The sequence below is a fragment of the Rhineura floridana genome, chromosome 3 (assembly GCF_030035675.1).
Source record: "Rhineura floridana isolate rRhiFlo1 chromosome 3, rRhiFlo1.hap2, whole genome shotgun sequence".
In the NCBI taxonomy this organism is placed as follows: Eukaryota; Metazoa; Chordata; class Lepidosauria; order Squamata; family Rhineuridae; genus Rhineura; species Rhineura floridana.
In genome coordinates, this window is record NC_084482.1 from 192,538,180 (window position 1) to 192,555,041 (window position 16,862).

The 16,862-nt window shown below is 46.1% G+C and overlaps 1 protein-coding gene across 2 annotated transcripts in view; it reads right to left on the reverse strand.

The window, feature by feature from the left end:
• The window catches only part of MGAT1 (alpha-1,3-mannosyl-glycoprotein 2-beta-N-acetylglucosaminyltransferase), a 68,851-nt gene extending 54,986 nt beyond the window's left edge, over positions 1-13,865 (reverse strand). Inside the window, exons 1-2 of one of the 2 annotated variants that reach the window (XM_061619090.1) lie at positions 13,607-13,865; positions 12,024-12,608 (exon numbers count right to left, since the gene is read on the reverse strand). The gene's annotated coding sequence lies outside the window, so the exon portion shown is untranslated. Of the gene's footprint in view, positions 1-12,023; positions 13,480-13,606 lie in introns of those variants that run through there. The other variant, XR_009761576.1, reaches the window with a different exon arrangement.
• Positions 13,866-16,862: the final 2,997 nt, after the last annotated feature.

The following is a 16,862-nucleotide window of genomic DNA, read 5'->3' on the forward strand; positions in this document are numbered from 1 at the left end:
ATCCACTTTCTCAATGCCATGCATAATTTTATACACTTCTATCATGTCTCCTCTGACCCGCCTTTTCTCTAAACTAAAAAGCCCCAAATGCTGCAACCTTTCCTCGTAAGGGAGTCGCTCCATCCCCTTGATCATTCTGGTTGCCCTCTTCTGAACCTTTTCCAACTCTATAATATCCTTTTTGAGATGAGGCGACCAGAACTGTACACAGTATTCCAAATGCGGCCGCACCATAGATTTATACAACGGCAGTTCTTTATCAAATGTGTCACTGTGGCCAAGGCTGCAATTCTACATACACTGGGCTCCTACTGGAAGGAGGGGTGGGATATAAATCTAATAATAAACTAAATTAACACTTACTAGGAGTACAGTTGAACATATTGGGACTTACTTCTGAAGAAGCATGCACAGGTTGCAATTCATGAGACTGTGCTGTTAACTAGAAGCCTCTGATTCAGATTTGACCTCTGACATTAACTCAGCTACTATCATAATCTCACATACTACATAGCTAGAAGGGGTCAGCTGCACTACAGAGTTCCCCACTGGGAACTCTGCAACATATCCAAACCAGTGGGTTTGCTGTCACTACCAATCAGCTTAAGAAACAGCTAGGAATGCACTTTAAGGCTTCTGATGGTTCATTCGCAGCCATATCTCTACCTGCTCCACACCTGACTTTATATGATATCAAGTATGGGGCATGTGGATGCGATCTGGGGAAAATTGTTTCATGGGCCAAATTGGGACCCATGTCAGACCTAGTTATTATTATTAAATTTCTATCTCACCGTTCCTCCAAAATGAGCAAACAAACTGGAAAAACTTAAAATAAAAACATGTTTAAAATATTTAAAAACAATTAAAATATCTAACTGGGTGTTAGAACAAATTAAACCAGAACTGTCAGTAGAAGCTAAAATGATGAAACTGAGGTTATCATACTTTGAGAAGACATGATTCACTAGAAAAGACAATACTGCTGGGAAAAACAGAAGGGAGAAGAGGAAGGCCAAACAAGAGATGGAGTGACTCCATAAAGGAAGCCACAGACCTGAACTTACAAGATCTGAACAGGGTGGTTCATGACAGATGCAGTTGGAGGTCACTGATTCACAGGGTCACCATAAGTAGTAACCGACTTGAAGGCATGTAACAACCACAACAAAAATATCTAAACACATTTATAAACATTATGAATAATCTAAAAACATGTAAAACAGTCACATAGAATCATAGAGTTGGAAGGGGCCTTGTAGGCCATGGAGTCCAACCCCCTGCTCACAGCAGGAAATCCACAGCTAGGGCATCTCCCGCAGATAGCTGTCCAGCCTCTGCTTGAAGACATCCAGCGAAGGAGATCCCATCACCTCCCTAGGCAGTCGGTTCCATTGCCGAACTGCCCTTACTGTCAAGAAGTTCCTTCTAATGTCCAATCTGAATCTACGCTCCTGCAACTTTATTATTTATTATTTATTTGTTAGATTTTTATACCGCCCCACTAGCATAGCTCTCTGGGCGGTGTACAACAGAAGGTATATACAATAAAATCACATAAATCGGTACAAAAACATATATATAAAAATCCACAAATCTAAAACCAAATTCAACATATTAAACTAAAATGCCTGAGCAAAGAGAAAGGTTTTAACTTGGCGCCGAAAAGATAGCAATGTCGGCGCCAAGCGCACCTCAACGGGAAGACTATTCCACAATTTGGGGGCCACCACTGAGAAGGCCCTAGTTCTTGTAACCATCCTCCGAGCCTCTCTATGAGTCGGAACTCGGAGGAGGGCCTTCGATGTTGAACGTAGTGTACGGGCAGGTTCATATCGGGAGAGGCGTTCCAGGAGGTATTGTGGTCCATATAAGGCTTTATAGGTTAAAACCAACACTTTGAATCTGGCCCGGAAACATACAGGTAGCCAGTGCAAGCGGGCCAGAACAGGTGTTATATGTTCGGACCACCTGGTCCTCGTTATCAGCCTGGCCGCCGCGTTTTGCACAAGCTGTAGTTTCCGAACCATCTTCAAAGGCAGCCCTACGTAGAGGCGCATTGCAGTAATCCAATCGAGAGGTTACCAGAGCATGGACAACTGGGTGAGGTCCTCCCTGTCCAGATAGGGACGTAGCTGGGCTACCAACCGAAGTTGGTAGAACGCATTCCGTGCCACCGAGGCTACTTGAGCCTCGAGTGACAGGGAAGGATCTAAGAGTACTCCCAGACTACGAACCCGCTCCTTCAGGGGGAGTGTAATCCCGTCCAGAACAGGGTGCATATCCACCATTTGATCAGAGAAATCACCCACCAACAGCATCTCAGTCTTGTCTGGATTTAGCCTCAGTTTATTAGCTCTCATCCAGTCCATTATCGCAGCCAGGCAATGGTTCAGCACATTGACAGCCTCACCTGAAGAAGATGAAAAGGAGAAATAGAGCTGCGTGTCATCAGCGTACTGGTGGCAACGCACTCCGAAACTCCTGATGACCGCACTCAGCGGCTTCATGTAGATGTTAAAAAGCATGGGGGACAGAACTGACCCCTGCGGGACTCCACATTGGAGAGCCCACGGTGTCGAGCAATGTTCCCCAAGCACTACCTTCTGGAGACGACCCGCCAGGTAGGAGTGGAACCACTGCCAATTTATTTTTATTTATTCTTGGATTTATTAGTCGCCCATCTGGCTGGTTACCCAGCCACTCTGGGCGACGTACAAAACAGAATAATACATTAGACATTAAGCATACCATAAGCATTAAAATTTTTAAAACATACACTAAAAGTTTCAACCCATCCCAAAAGCCTGCCTGAAGAGCCAAGTCTTTAAAGTCCGGCGGAAGCTCATCATAGACAGGGCATGTCGGAGATCATTTGGGAAGGAGTTCCATAGGGTGGGGGCCAATACTGAGAAAGCCCTCTCTCTGGTCCTCACCAGCCTAGCTGATTTAGCCGGTGGGATCGAGAGAAGGTCTTGAGAGGCTGATCTTGTCGAGCGGCATCCCTGATGGTGCTGGAGGCGCTCCTTCAGATAAACTGGGCCCAAACCGTATAGGGTTTTAAAGGTCAAAACCAACACCTTGAATTGGGCCCAGTAAACAACCGGTAACCAATGTAACTCCTTCAAAACTGGAGTAATATGATCTTGTCGGCGGCTACCTTTGATCATACGAGCCGCCGCATTCTGTACCAGTTGCAATTTCCGGACCGTTTTCAAGGGTAACCCCATGTAGAGCACATTACAGTAGTCTAGGCGAGAGGTGACCAGGGCATGTACCACTGGTGGGAGCAAATGGTTGGGCAGGTAGGGGCGCAGCCTCCGTATCAGATGCAGTTGATACAGCGCTGCCCTGCTCACAGCTGAGACTTGAGCCTCCATGGACAGCTGGGAGTCAAGAATGACCCCCAGGCTGCGGACCTGGTCCTTTAGGGGCAATCGTACCCCATTGAACATCAGGTCCACATCCCCCAGCCTTCCCTCGTCTCCCACAAACAGTACCTCGGTTTTGTCAGGATTCAGCTTCAGCTTGTTCCTTCCCATCCAGTCACTCACCGAGTTCAGGCACTTGGGACATGGTTTCTACAGCCAACCTCGGTGAAAATTTAAATGAGAGATAGAGCTGCGTGTCATCTGCATATTGATGACACTGCAGCCCAAATCTCCTGGTGATTGCTCCCAGCGGTTTTACATAGATGTTGAATAGCATCAGGGAGAGGATAGAACCCTGTGACACCCCACAAGTGAGAGGCCACGGATCTGAAACCTCCTCCTCCAGTGCTACTCTTTGGTACCTACCAGAGAGGAAGGACCGGAACCACTGTAATACAGTGCCTCCTATGCCCAGCCTCTTCAGGTGGTCCAAAAGGATACCGTGGTCAATGGTATCAAAAGCCGCTGAGAGATCAAGGAGGACAAGGAAGGTACCTTCGTTCCTATCCCATGCCCTCCTCATATCACCTACCAAGGTGACCAAGGCTGTTTCAGTCCCCTGCCCAGGCCTGAAACCCGATTGAAATGGATCTAGGTAATCCGCTTCCTTCAAGTGTGCTTGCAACTGTTTCGCCACCACCCGCTCAATCATCTTGCCTAAGAATGGCAAGTTTGAGACTGGGCCAAGCAGTGCCCCCAACTCCACGAGCCTCTCCAGAAGGATACCATGGTCGATGGTATCAAAAGCCGCTGAGAGATCAAGGAGAATCAACAGAGTTACACTACCTCCGTCCCTCTCCCGACATAAGTCATCGTACAGGGCGACCAAGGCTGTCTCGGTGCTAAAACCGGGCCTAAAACCCGATTGAAATGGATCTAGATAATCGGTTTCATCCAATAGCGCCTGGAGCTGGCCAGCAACCACTTGTTCCAAGATCTTGCCCAGGAATGAAACATTTGCTACTGGTCTGTAGCTATTAAGGTCTTCTGGGTCCAAGGAAGGTTTTTTCAGAAGTGGTCTCACTACTGCCTCTTTCAGACAGCTAGGGACCACTCTCTCTCGTAAAGAGGCATTTATCACTTCCCTGGCCCAGCCAGCTGTTCCATCCCTGCTAGTTTTTATTAGCCAGGAGGGGCAAAGATCTAGTGTAGAAGTGGTTGCACACACCTGTCCAAGTACCTTGTCCACATCCTCGAGCTGAGCCAACTGAAACTCATCCAATAAAACATGACAAGACTGTGCTCCGGACACCTCATTAGGATCAACTGCTGTAAACTGGGAGTCCAAGTCCCGGCGGATGCATAAGATCTTATTCTGGAAGTGCCCAGCAAATTCATTACAGCGGGCTACCGATTGCACTATCATGTCCTCAGGGCCAGAATGAGGTAGCCCTCGGACAACTCTAAAAAGCTCCGCTGGGCGGCAAAGAGATGACTTAATAGTGGCAGCAAAGTATTGTTTTTTCGCCACCCTCACCGCTCCTAAATACAGGTTAGTAGAGGCACTCACCAGTGCATAATTACATCCGTCAGGAGTTCGCCTCCACCTCCGCTCAAGCCGCCTCCTATCCTGTTTCATCACTCTCAGCTCCGGAGTGTACCATGGAGCTGTATGAGCTCTACATAGGAGAGGGCGCGCAGGAGCAATTGTGTCAACAGCCCGGGTCATCTCCGTATTCCACAGTTCAACCAGGGCTTCGACAGGAGCGCCAGTCTTATCAGCCGGAAACTCCCCCAGAGCCCTTTGAAAACCTTCAGGATTCATTAGTCTCCGGGGGCGGACTGTGATGTTCCTGTATTAATGTATATATGGTAAGTGCTGTTTGTATAGGAGATACATGGTAAGTGGAATGAAAGAGGAGGGGGGAGTAAATGAGCTGTAGAATGCTGGATGATTGGCTGAGTGTTAGAATGGCTGAGCGTATAAAAGGAAGAATGACAGTTGAATCTGGGTGGACGTGAGTGGGTTGTTTTGGTGGGTTTTTGAGAGGTGTTTGTCAGGAGAGTGTGGAGAAAGAGAGAGTGGGAGTTCTAGTTTATGATAAGTATCATAGTAATAGAAGAAACCATATGCTTATGTGCCTTTATAAAGTAATCTTGTTATCTCTGTTATTTAATAAATACTTATTTGGTTTACCAAAGGCCTGATCCTTGGCTGGGGTTTCACAGACCAGAAGGGAGGGTAAGGTAAATACCAAGGCTGAAGGGTAACAATAACAAATGGTGGCAGCGGTGAAGGGAAGAATATAACACCACAAGTATCCAGAGCAAACCAGAATTATATGCATTCTGTATAGATCAAAGGGATTGGGACAGCTTAAGCACGCAGTCACAGAGGTAACCTGATTGAGAGAGACTCAGGCAGAGTCTCTGGGGATACTGGTTATAGGACGTGACTGGTGGTGCTGCCTAGCAGGGGGATCTGGTGAGGTCTATGCTAGAGCGGAGAGAGAAACCATAAAAAAGGACAGTCCGGACTGGTGGAGTCCCTGGTGGTGCCTAGTGACAGGCAGTAGCCACGAGCAGGTAGGAACCTGACAGGGAGAGCCAGGGAAGGGCGTCACACGGACCAATTTAATAGGTCCCCCACCCCTGCGGAGGGGAAAAGCCGCTGTAAGTCTAAACTTCAACAAGCGGTGATCTGTCCATGACAAACGGAGAGATGTCAAACTCCCCACATCCAGATCACCATCCCCATGTCCATTAGCAAAAATAAGATCTAGAGTATGTCCCGACACATGTGTTGGGCCACTAACATATTGGGACAGCCCCATGGTTGTCATGGAGGCCATGAAGTCCTGAGCCGCCCCAGATAAAGTAGCCTCGGCATGGATGTTGACATCCTCCAGTACTAATAGTCTGGGGGATCTCAGCAATACCTCCGAGACCACCTCCGTCAGCTCAGTTAGGGAAGTCATTGGGCAGCAAGGTGGGCGGTACACCAACAATATTCCCAGTCTGTCCCTTTGACCCATCACAAGGTACAGACACTCCAGACCAGTTGCTACATGGACATGGTGCTTGATGAGAGAGATGGAACTCCGATAGACCACAGCAACCCCACCTCCCCGACCCTCAGATCTACCATGATGCTGAACCAAATACCCCGGTGGGCAGATCTGGGAGAGACTAACTCCTCCCTGTTCGCTCACCCAGGTCTCGGTTATGCATGCCAGATCGGCTGCCTCGTCCATAATCAAATCATGGACGAGGGTTTTTTTATTATGAACCGATCTGGCATTAAAAAGCAGCAGCTGGAGATCTGAGAGTTGGCTGAGAGGACAACCAACAACCCTGCGGGTATGAGAAGGACCGGAACAAGGCACAGGCACTACTTGTCTGGGCCACGTTCCCCTTACCTGGCACGTCCTTCTCACAACGCCATACCTCCCTCTGCCCGTCACTACATTAATTGGGGCCCCCTCAAGTCCTCCCGTTTGTTGCAAAAGACTCTTCCCCAGACACATAATGAAACTTATATATACAGACTCACACACTCACTCACCATCAAACATAAGCACATATACACACCACACATCCAAACACACCAAACACACGTGCCGCCAATGCTGTGGGCCAGGAAGGGCATGTCGTGCTGCGCCCCGCCGTTGATGTCACCGTCAGTGTCGCTGCCTTGCACCCCACCGTTGATATCGCAGGCCAAGGAAGGCGCGTCGTACTGCGCCGCCGATGTCGTGGGCCGAAAGAGAATGTGCCGCGCCGCACCACCGACACCGCGGGCCGAGAGAGGGGCGCGCCGAACCGCGCCATATTGTACCGCCAATGCCACGGGCCGAGGAGAGCCGAAGAGGGCGCGTCGCCGATGTCGTGGGCCAAAGAAAGTGTACCACACCGCACCGCCGACACCACGGGCCGAGAGGGCGCGTCGCCGATGTCACAAGCCAAGGAAAATACGGAGCGACCTTCTCCCTCCCAGGTCTTGCTCCTCCGGTGCCACCAGCGAAGGGCAGCCGCGCCGCAGCCTCTCTCCTCCGCCGACCAGACTCGCCACTCCCCTCTCCAGCAGCACAAGAACGAGGCCGCCCAGGAGAAAAACAAGCCTCTCTGCCCGAAAAGGCAGAGGAAAACGCCACAGGAACACCCACAAACCACCGCCGGAGGAAAAGGTAAAAAACTGGGGAGGGGAACCCCCGGCAAATGACGCCGGGGGAGAAGGGAAGAGGACACTTGCTCACCCAAAGTTCCATGCAAGCCCAAGAGATGTTTTAAAAGATGTTAAAAGGATAAAAGGAAGACTTAAAACCATTAGACCTAGTCCTACCCTCTGGGGCAGCAGAGAACAAATCTGTACCCTCCTCTATGTGACAGCCCTTCAGGTACTTAAAGAGTGCAATCATGTCACCCCTCAGCCTTCTCTTCACCAGACTGAACATGCCAAGTTCCTTCAACCTTTCCTCATAAGACTTGTTCTCCATACCAGCTATCATCCTCGTCGCCCTCTTCTGAACCCGCTCTAACCTGTCTATATCTTTCTTAAAATGAGGCGCCCAGAACTGAACGCAGTATTCCAGATGAGGCCTGACTAATGAAGAATATAGTGGGACTATTACTTTCCCTCGACCTGGAAACTATAGCTCTGTTTATGCAGCCCAAAACCGCGTTTGCCTTTTTTGCTGCAGCATTACACTGCTGGGTCATGTTCAACTTGCGATCCACTACAATTCCAAGGTCCTTCTCACACGCACTACTGCTAAGCCGGGTATTTCCCATCCTGTACCCGTGCATTTTGTTTTTGTGGCCTAAATGCAGAATCTTGCATTTGTCTTTATTGAATTTCATTTTCAGCCCAATTTTCTAGTCTATCCAGGTCCCTTTGGATTTTATTCCTGTCTTCCATTGTGTTAGCTATCCCTCCCAGTTTCATATCATCCGCAAACTTCATAAGGCTTCCCTCCACCCCATCATCTAAGTCACTAATAAAAATGTTGGAGAGTATCGGCCCCAGGACAGAACCCTGTGGCACTCCACTCGAAACCTCCTTCCAGTCCGAAGCAGAGCCACTGACGACTACTCTTTGAGTACGGTTTTCCAACCAGTTGTGAATCCACCTGACAGTATTTCCATGTAGTCCGCATTTGACCAGTTTGCTAATCAAAAGGTCGTGGGGGACTTTGTCAAACGCTTTGTTGAAATCTAGATAGATGACATCTACAGCATTTCCACCATCTACTAAGCTAGTGACCTGATCAAAAAAAGAGATGAGATTAGTTTGACAGGATTTTTTCTTGACAAACCCATGCTGGCTCCTACTAATCACAGCATTGTCATCTAGATAGTTGCCAATGGACTCTTTTATTATCTGTTCTAATAACTTTCCCGGTATTGAAGTCAGACTGACCGGCCTGTAATTCCTCGGATCTTCTTTTTTACCCTTTTTAAAGAGCGGGACGACGTTTGCCCGTCTCCAATCCTCCGGCACCTCTCCCGTTCTCCAGGATTTCTCAAAGATGATGGCAAGAGGTTCCGAGAGTACATCAGCAAGTTCCTTCAATACTCTGGGATGCAGTTCATGAGGCCCTGGAGATTTGAACTCATTTAGGTTAACTAGGTATTTCCTGACTATCTCATCAATCTTGAACTGCAATTCCGACCCCTTACTGAGATTGCTACCAATGCAAGGTTGCACACTGTTCCCTTTTTGGGAGAAAACGGAGGCAAAATAGGTGTTGAGCAGTTCTGCCTTTTCCTTGTTATCTGTCAACATTTTGCCATCCTCATTGAGCAGCAGTCCCACCGTTTCCTTGGTCTTTCTCTTGCTTGGAACATATCTGAAAAACCCCTTTTTGTTGTTCCTCGCTTCCCTTGCCAGCCTCAGCTCATTCTGGGTTTTAGCTTTCCTTACACTATTCCTGCAAGCCCGAGCCGCTCGTCGGTACTCTTCCTTGGTAATGCGCCCTTCCTTCCATTCTTTATACATGCTCTTTTTTATTTTTTATTGTCCTCACCATTAATAATTTCAGCATGCCCTTTGAGCCATCAAATGCCTGAGTGAACAGGAATGTATTTAAGATCTCCCTGAAAGTTAATAATGAGGGAGACAGGTGCAACTCATCAGGAAGGGTACTCCACATACATAGAACCACCACCAAGATGGCTCTGACACAGGTCAATGCCAACTGAGCAGCAGGGCTGTGGAGTCAGAAGCAATTCTGGGTGGAGCTGGAGTCGGTAGAAATGTACCAACTCTGACGTCAAAATAAAATTAATATTTTAATATTAATATTAATTTATTAATATTGATAAATATACATTTGCCATTTATGAAGGAGTCGGAGACGGACAGTAGAAAAATAGAGGAGTCGGAGGTCTGACGTACTGATTCCACAGCCCTGCTAAGCAGCCCGTATTGGCAACCCCACCAACAGGGCCTCCTCTGCTGCGTAGGGCCCAAGATGGCTGATAGACAGGAAGTGATCTTTTAGGTATTTGGATCCCAAGCTTTGTTTAGTGCTTTATATCCCAGTGCTAACACCTTGAACTGGGCCTGGTAGCTTGTTGGCAGCTAGTGCAGTGCTTTCAGCACCAGTGACACAAGGTTCCACCTGACTCTCCCACTTATCAGCCTAACAGCTGCATTCTGCACCCTCTGGATCATCTTCAAGAGCAGCTCCACTTAGAGCACATTACAATAGTTCAGGCGGGAGGTCACCAGAGCATAGCAACTGAGGTCAAGCTACCTCAGTCCAGGAACAGCTGTAGCTGATTGAACAGCCTAAGCTGGGCATAAGCACACCTAGCCACAGAAGCCACTTGAGACTTCGGTGACAAGTTAGAATCCAGGAGTACTCCCAGACTACAAACCAATTCCTTGAAAGAGAGTGCAACCTGTTCCAGAATAGGTTGTACACCTAATTCCCAGAAGCAAGAACCACCCACCCACAGCACATTAGGATTCAACCTCAGCTTACTGGTCCCCATTCAGACACCAGTCCAATGCATGCAGTTTCTCCCAATTCAGATGAAACAGAGAGACATGTCTTCAGCTTACTGATGACACCATACTCCAAATCCCTGGATGACCGCTCCCAATGGTTTCATGCACATGTTGAATAGTGTAGGAGACTATGGACCCTTGCAGAACCCCACACACCAAAAGCCATGTGGCCAAGCAACAGTCTCCTAATATTATTTTCTGGTAACAATCCTGCAGGTAGGAGTGAAATCACCATAGTACCTTGCCTCCAAATCCCACCTCCCTGAGTCGTTTCAGGAGGACACTATGGCCAATGGTGTTAAAAGTTGTGGAGAGGTCAAGTAGAACCAACAGGGTCACAACTTCTCTGTTTCTTTCCCCATAAAGGTCATCAGTCAGGGCGATCAAGTCTGTTTTGATTAAGGGTGCTAAAACCAGGCCTGAAAACAGACTGGAAGTGGATCAAGGTAATCTGCTTCCTCCAGATATACCTGCAGCTGGCTGGCCACCATGCTCTCAACCTCCTTATCCAGGAAGAGAATAATAGAGACTGGGCAGTAGTTTTCTAAAACCTCTGGATCTAGGAAAGGCCTCTTTAAGAGGGAATACACCACCACCTCTTTCAAGGCACTGAGCATAACCCCTCCTCATAGTAAAACATTAACTACTTACTGGATCCATCCAGTCAATCTGCTCTTACTAGACTTTACCAGTCACAATGGGCAAGGATCAAGGGGCCACATGGTCAGCCGCTGGGCCAGAGGTTCCCACCTGTGAGCTCCAATCTTCAATACAATGGCAACACTTACTTATAAGAGTCTTATGGGAATTACTCAGAATCTGAAGTATTTTGACAACTCTAAAATGCTAGGTGTATACTGTAATAAGTACAACTACTGTAGGAAAGCAATTACAAAAATAATGATAGATCTGCCTAAACAAATAAAACCACCCCAATGGGTCAAACTGGAAGTATCTCACATCCGACCTAAACAAAGCCCCCTGGCCTAATCTTTGCAAATTACACACAACACAACCGTATCCTCTAAAGAGAAACAGAAACAAAAAAAATATCAATATGCCCAGCATACTTTTATCATAATGTCCTTTACCTAAGGGATTTTTTTAGAACTACACATCACATTGCTGAACATCCAAATCTGTTCCTGAAATTATTACATTTGTCCTTTTGCAGGTTCCATGTACTACATGCATACCACTTGCACAGGTCTCAGCCTTTGAATGACTGAACTCAACTGATACAGAAAAATACCCAGATCCAGTACAGGATGCATTCAGAAGGCCGTCACATCTTTCTTTTTGCAACAAGGTTCACATAGTAAGAAAAGGGTTGTGTGCACCATGCTAAATGCAATTCTGCACCAAGAATAAAGCATTTAAGTCAAACTGATGTGCATAAGTCTACTCAACTTACCTAACCTGTTAGGAGAGAAATGGGACACACAAGATAGAAGGGACAAGGAGTACACAGAATCCTACATACTTACTGTACCTATCCTACCAAGTTCAGAATGCAGAACATTAAAGCTAAAAACATCCTTGATTCAATCATTTTATACTTGCATACCACATTGTGCATAACATCTGAACACTTGCAAGATAAACTGAAGTGTAACAAGTGGGATAATGAATCTCACCTGGCAGGTGTCATGTCACCACAGATGTAGGGTGGCCAGCCTAATGTTCTTCTCTCCTGGGGGAGGGGGGCCTCTTGGCACCCCCCTCCCCCTTCAAAGACTCCACCTTGAGGAATCAGTACCAACAGATAAGCCAGAATGAGTCTTCTTTCTTCAGTTTCCTAAACAGACCTCCCAATGCTCAAAGGTGGTGGTGGTGGGAAAATGTTCCTGTAGCCTTGACCACCACTATGAGGAACAGCAGCTTTATCTTCTGGTTCCAGGATAATTCCTTTTTTAAGTCTTTTTAAAGGCTTGTGCAGAATCATCCATCTCACAGAGGGGATGTCTGGTCTTCACAACAGACCTTGAGCACTGCTATAGTAAACCCATGGACCACAGCACTTTCATCATCATCAGTATCTAGCTGTCCTCCTCAGCCAATCTCCTCAAGCCCAATTTCACATCTCTTGGTGGAGTAGTTTTTCCAGACACATTCTTAAGAAAAACACAAATTCTCACTGGATCTAAACCAACCTGACAGGATTCCCTGGAAGGAGTCACAACACTGCACCTCCAGTTGTTCCAGCCTCCGCCACCATGCCCCTGTGCAGCATATAAATCTTGATTAAAAACCTTCTGCTCTTGAAGCAACTCATCCCCACATAGCCTTGCTCACAGCTACTGTTATTATTTAGTAGACAATCACAAGTGAGATCAGAACTTTCCCATGGCTAACTAACTCTATGGCATCACACAAACTCTACCCTGCAAGGGAATCAAATGCAATCCTAAGGCTGCCCAAAGAACTTGAGTTGGAACAGAAATAAAAGCACTCACACATTCTACAGGTGTAGCAACCCAAACACAAAAGCAAGCAGATTTCTCTGCAATGTAATTGCCTCTCTGAAGATGGGAGGGAGAAGGGACATCTGTGACACATCTCTCCTCCCATATATACAGAGTTGCAGAGAACAAGGAGTATATGAAGTTTTAAAAATCTCTAATTGTTTTTAGGCATATTTATGTTGTTATGTGCCTTCAAGTCGATTACAACTTATAGTCGTAATTTATTTATATTTATAGTCCCTCCGTTATCACAACAGATCCCAGACCATGGTATATACAAATACCAGGCCTGCTTTTAAGATTTTGGTCAGCTGCAGCCAGTCAGAGAAAGCAATACTGGGTTGACCAGTACAACGCAGCCTCCCATGCTCACTTATAAATTACATACACCTTGGAGCGTGTGTGTGCGTGTGCGAGAGAGACTGAGAAAGTCTCCTTCACAGGGTACCTTTTAAAATTAAATCACAAGGCCTTTCCCTGCTCCTTTTCTGCCCACAGCTCCTAATAGACGGTAGGGACCTCTTTCTTTCTTCCTTAAATATAGACTCTATTAGATATACTGACAAACATAATGCGGAGTGGAGAAGGGTTGCATTTTTCCCTCCCTCATGTCCTTTGCTCCCTCCCTCCCTGTTTATCCTGCATCTTCCTTTCTGCTCCTATTCCCCTCCCCCATTCTCCGGGGTTCTGCTCCCCCCACCCCTCCTGCAAGCGCGCCGGAGAGACTCTCCTCTTCCCCCCCCCCCCGCACTGACCGAGGGCAACGACAGCAAACGGCAAGCGGCAGTAGAATTTCAGCCACTTCCGCCTAGCAGAGACGGAAGTGAACCCATGGCAACCAGTCGTCCCAGCCCCCGCTCTCCGCTTCCCATTGAGACCACGCCTCCCTTCTCTTATACGAGCAAAACAACGGGCGTAGACTTTCGGGTGGCTACTAGGAAAGCCGTCCTCCTTTCTTTCTCACTGAAGGCCACGCCCTCTCTCCCCGCCCTCCACACTTCTAAGGAAGGGGGGGAAACAGGTTACTCGGAAAGCGGTGGTTTGGATCATTCAATCAAGCTTTGGCCCCGCCCACGTCTCTGACCTGACGCGTCAAACGCGTCACCTCCTTCTTGAGGAGGACGGGATAGTGCTATGATGACGTTACTTTCGTCTCTTAAATGTTCATACACGCCCTTTGAAGAGGCGTAAAAACCGTAGGTAGAATATAAGATACATTGCTCCTCCCTTTTTGCTTTGCTCCAATCCCTGCCTAGCAGATCCCATCAGCCACGTCCACCGCGCCCCTGCTTCCTACTTATTTGCAAGGGCTAGTTTCTCGGTCGCGGTTCAGTTTGTGTGCTTCTTGCGCTCCCTAGTGGTTCAGAATGGCCATTAAAAAACTAGTTTCTTTATAGAAAGCAAAACTAGTTGTGTTGGCCCATAAAAGAAGTATCAAATTCTATATAGTAGGCAATACTGGTGTTAAGGCAACCAAAATGTCACAAAATTGTGAGCAAGCGTTTGAGTTCTTCAGAACTCTTCATCAGACTGGATATTAAAGGAGAGAGGAGATATTGAAGATGATGGCTCTGTGTAAAAGCCATAAAGTCTGAATTGGTCTCAGTCCTAAAGTGGAGTATAGAAAGGGCCGACAAGAATTAATACACAACAAGCCCCAGTCTGCAGTGCAACTGAATCCTGTCAGTCAGACTGACAGTGGTACCCTGAAGAAGAGTCTTACTAAGCTTGCTGACTATTTTGCATCTTTTTGGTTTATCCTGATAAAAATATCCTGTTGATGTTTTGATTTTTTATTATTATTATTTTATTATGTTATTATTAAAGGTAAAGGTGTCCCCGCACTTATAGTGCAAGTTGTTTCCGACTCTTAGGGTGACCTTTTGCGACATTTACTAGGCAGACCGTATATATGGGGTGGGATTGCCAGTTCCTTCCCCGGCCTTTCTTTACCCCCCAGCGTATGCCGGGTACTCATTTTACCGACCACGGATGGATGGAAGGCTGAGTGGACCTCGACCCCATTTACTGAGATTCGACTTCCTCCTTCCATTGCAATCGAACTCCAGCCGTGAGCAGAGCTTTGGCTGCGTTACCGCCACTTACCACTCTGTGCCACGGAGGGTCTTTGCATGTTATTATTATAATTATACTATTATTAATATTATTATTATTTATTTTATTATTATTCTAATAGATCAATGCGGCTGCAAAATTTTTATAAACAGATCAGTTCATTTTAAAGCTTTATTTTGTTGCTATTATGTGCATTCAAGTCGATTCCAATTTATTTATTTATTTATTTATTTATTTATTTATTATTGCACTTGTATACCGCCCCATAGCCGAAGCTCTCTGGGTGGTTTACAGCAATCAAAAACATTAAAACAAATATACAATTTAAAACACATATTTTAAAAACAATTTAAAACACCCTTTTAAAATTTAAAAGAATATAAAAACAATTTAAAACACATGCTATTATTTAATTTGTATCCCGCCCTTCCTCCCAACCAGAGCCCAGGGCGGCAAACAAAGCACTAAAAACACTTTAAAATATCATAAAAACAGATCTTAAAATACATTAAAAAAAACAGCGTTAAAAACATGTTAAAAAAACCAACTTTGGTTAAAAACATTATTAAAAAACATATTAAGCAATTCTAACACAGACAAAGACTGGGATTGGTCTCAACCTAAAAGGCTTGTTGAAAGACGAAAGTCTTCAAAAGGCGCTGAAAAGATAGCAGAGATGGTGCCTGCCTAATATTCAAAGGGAGGGAATTCCACAGGGTAGCTGCTGCCACACTTATGGCAACCCTGTGAATCAGTGACCTCTAAGAGCATCTGTCATGAACCACCCTGTTCAGATCTTATAAGTTCAGATCTGTGGCTTCCTTTACGGAATCCATCTATCTCTTGTCTGGCCTTCCTCTTTTTCTACTCCCTTCTGTTTTTCCCAGCATTGTGGTCTTTTGTAGTGTCTCATGATGTGTCCAAAGTATGATAACCTCAGTTTCATCATTTTAGCTTCTACTGACAGTTCTGGTTTAATTTGTTCTAACACCCAATTATTTGTCTTTTTCACAGTCCATGGTATCCGCAAAGCTCTCCTCCAACACCACATTTCAAAGGAGTTGATTTTTCTCTTATCCCCTTTTTTCACTGTCCAACTTTCACATCCATACATAGGGATCGGGAACACCATGGTCTGAATGATCCTGACTTTAGCGTTCAGTGATACATCTTTGCATTTGAGAACCTTTTCTAGTTCTCTCATAGCTGCCCTCTCCAGTTCTAGTCTTCTTCTGATTTCTTGACTATTGTCTCCATTTTGGTTAACGAATGTGCCCCGGTATTATAATCCTTGACAAGTTCATTGTCTTCATTTTCAACTGGAAAGTTACATAAATCTTCTGTTGTCATTACTTTAGCCTTCTTGACGTTCAGCTGTAGTCCTGCGTTTGTGCTTTCCTCTTGAACTTTCATTAGCATTCGTTTCAAATCTTTTCTGCTAGTAGTATGGTATCATCTGCATATCTTAAATTATTGATATTCCTCCCTCTGGTTTTCACACCTCCTTCACCTTGGTTCAATCCCGCTTACCGTATGATATGTTCTGCATGTAGATTAAACAAATAGGGTGATAAAATACACCCCTGTCTCACACCCTTTCCGATGGGGAACCAATCGGTTTCTCCATATTCTGTCCTTACAGTAGCCTCTTGTCCAGAGTATAGGTTGCGCATCAGGACAATCAGATGCTGTGGCACCCCCATTTCTTTTAAAGCATTCTATAGTTTCTCCTGATCTACACAATCCAAGGCTTTGCTGTAATCTATAAAGCATAGGGTGATTTTCCTCTGAAATTCCTTGGTCCGTTCCATTATCCAACCTATGTTAGCGATATGGTCTCTGGCGCCTCTTCCCTTTCTAAATCCAGCTTGGACATCTGGCATTTCTCGCTCCATATATCGTAAGAGTCTTTGTTGTAGAATCTTGAGCATTACT